Source organism: Bison bison, unplaced genomic scaffold (genome assembly GCF_000754665.1).
Source record: "Bison bison bison isolate TAMUID 2011002044 unplaced genomic scaffold, Bison_UMD1.0 scf7180017852370, whole genome shotgun sequence".
NCBI classification, from domain to species: Eukaryota; Metazoa; Chordata; class Mammalia; order Artiodactyla; family Bovidae; genus Bison; species Bison bison.
In genome coordinates this window covers 4,788-7,426 of record NW_011482943.1, presented here as the reverse complement: position 1 = coordinate 7,426, position 2,639 = coordinate 4,788, and the positions used below count along the sequence as shown (strand labels likewise).

At 67.0% G+C, this 2,639-nt stretch overlaps 1 pseudogene across 1 annotated transcript in view; it reads right to left on the bottom strand.

Annotated features, from left to right (window-relative positions):
* LOC104997728 overlaps positions 1 to 870 on the bottom strand; it is a 2,385-nt pseudogene extending 1,515 nt beyond the window's left edge. Inside the window, exons 1-3 of the transcript XR_826355.1 lie at positions 742 to 870; positions 485 to 528; positions 3 to 174 (exon numbers count right to left, since the gene is read on the bottom strand). The product of XR_826355.1 is annotated as an interferon-induced transmembrane protein 1-like (transcript). The remainder of the gene's footprint in view (positions 1 to 2; positions 175 to 484; positions 529 to 741) is intronic.
* Positions 871 to 2,639: the final 1,769 nt, after the last annotated feature.

Sequence of the window (2,639 nt, the reverse complement as noted above, 5' to 3'; positions counted from 1 at the left end):
ACCCCCAGGCCCAGAGGAGCCCCGCCCCCCACTGCCAGCCCCCCAGCCACACAGGCCTCCCCTCTGAGGGGCACTGGCCCCCCAGTCCTGAGTCTCCGCTCCAGGCGGGGTTTGGGTCCTTCCCGGTTGCAGGTCAGCACCCAGCAGCCCGTGTGGCCTGCCCTGAGGAGCCTCCTGCAGTCCCCCAAGGGCTGGAGGAGTGGGACCAGGCCGGCTGTGCGGAGGCAGGACGCCTGCTGGGCGTCTGGCAGCCGCTGGGAGCCCTGGGCCTGTGTGTCTGTGCAGCCTGGCCTTCCTGCCTCCCCGTCCCCCCCTCACTTCTCATGGGACCTGGGGCGGCTCCAGGGGGAGCGGGTGTGCTGGCAGGATGGCTCTGGGCTTGGGGCTGTGCCCCCTCCTCAGGGACAGGGCGGGTCGGCTCTGTGGCCAGGCCTCTGCTCTCTTCAGACCGCAGGGCCACGTGCTCTCCTGTCTCTGTCCTCACCTGTGCGTGAGGCTGTGGGAGGTGATGGCCAGGCCCGGATCTTCCTGTTAGGAGCAAGGCCATCTCACTGGTTGGGTCCCGCTGGGGCAAGGCTCCCAGGCCAGCCTCCGGTGCCCCCGGCCAGGCTGACAGGCTGCCATGGCAGCTGCGCCTGGACTCCTAGGTGGGCTTAGTCCACTGCGTCCTGAGTCTCCTCCAGGTCCACCTGGGATTTGGGCAGGTTGGAGAGCGGAATGGAAGTGTTGTGGGGGTGGCACCCCTTCACCCCCGGGCCCTGAGGTGGTCAATGTCCGCTCCTCTCCCAGGATGGGATGCTGGTTTAGGTTTCCTCCCTGCTGGGGTGGGCGCTGGGGAGCCATTCCAGAGTCCCCCTGCAGCCACCCCATCTCCGAGGCTCTTACCCAGAAGCCACTGAGCGCATGAGGGGCCTGGCAGCACCGGCTGCTTCCGCTCCTCTTCTCCCAGGGCTGGGTGCCCACGGGGGCTGGCCCCACTCCGAGTGTGACTAGGGCCCACGCGCCCCTCGGGAAAGGGCACCTGGTGATGTTCAGAGATACTGACCTGGGCCCTGAGCCCACTTCCTGAGATGTTGGGAATCCCGAGTCCTGGACTCTGTTACCCAGGACCCACCTATTCCCCACCCTCCCCAACCCCAGGGCAGTCTGGGGGATGTGCCCGCAAGCTCCCCTGTCCAGGGCCCTGCTCTCAGTCAGCCACGGGATCGGGTCTGAAGACCAGTTCACAACAGGGGCCGTGGGGTCAGCAGGTGCCGAGGTTTTGCCCCCAGTCCTCGTCAGCCGTCCCGCCTCCGGGGCTGGTGGGCTCTGCTCTCCGTCCTCCATTGTGCCCTGAGGGACACACCTGCGAATGTCTCCAGAAGTCTCTGCTGTGGGTCCTGGGGAGGTCACAGTCCTGCCACCCCATCTCTGGTCTGCCCACTTGCCCACATCCGCAGCACAGTCCTGGGGCAGGACAGGTGGCTGCCCCAGCCTCTGCCCTGGCTCAGGTGTTTGGTGGGTTTTCCGGTTTATGCACTGTGTCCTGGGGGTCACAGTAGAAGGCAGGACACTGCAGATGCCCAGTCACCCGGGGGGCTCCAGGAAATGTGGGACCGAGCGGCCCCCCGGGAGGGGCCGTGGCAGAGCGTGACCAAGAGTTCCATGTGACTGGGAGCCTGTCCTTCCTGAGCTCTGCTGACCTCCTTTCTGCAGCGCACAGCCCGGGGTTGGGTTGTGCATGAGTCCCACTCCGTGAAGGGGGGCTGGGCTGGCCTCCAGTCACTTCCTGCCTCCAGAGTCCTTCCCAGACCCAGAGAAGCAGGTGGTCCAGCCCCGCCTCCAGGACACACCCTCCCTGGAGCTGCCCGCCTCTGCTCACCCCCCTGGGGCCCCCACAACCTGCCCAGAGACCTCCACCCCCAGCCACTTCTGAGGGGTGGGGGATGTAGGGTGAAGTGAGGGAGGGCTGGGGATCACAGCGGGGAGCGGGGACGGACATCAGTGTGGGGGGGCTTCCACCACCGCAGCCCGGCTCGTGAGCAGCCCGGCTCGTGAACGGCTCTGCCCTGGGCTGTCCAAGCGCCCACACCTCCAGGGCCCTGAGAGGACGGGAAGGGGCTGCCTCCCTCGTCGGGGGCTGACCTTTCCCAGAGCGCGTGGTGCCAAGGTGGCTGCTCCTCACTCTAGCTGCCCTGTGCTGCCTCAGGCCACTGCTCTCCCAGCACCCTCCGGAGGAGCCGGGACAGGCTGGAGAAGGCAGTAGCAGGATGCAGCAGGCTGGACCTTCCCGGCAGCTGGGAGGGAGACGGGCCCCCAGACACTAAAAGCAGTCCCTCCCTAGAGAGCCTGGGCTGCCGCGGTCACCCTAGCCCAGCTGCTCCCCGCCAACCGACTGTCTGATCCCGAGGGTCAAGGGTGTTCTGGACACAGAGTGCCCTTGGATCAGGGTCAGACCTTGGGAAAGGAGGGACCCCTATCCTGGGACCCTGCTTCAGCTGTTGCTCCCGGCTGGAAGCCAGAAACCGGCAAAACCAGAGCAGCACGGGCAGGGCGGGGAGGGCGCTGAGCCACAGAGGCAGGCTGGGGAGTCAGTGCACTTCACTGAATTCACCGGCCTTCAGCTGGGTCTCTGTAAACTGCGGCAGGAAGGGGCGGGG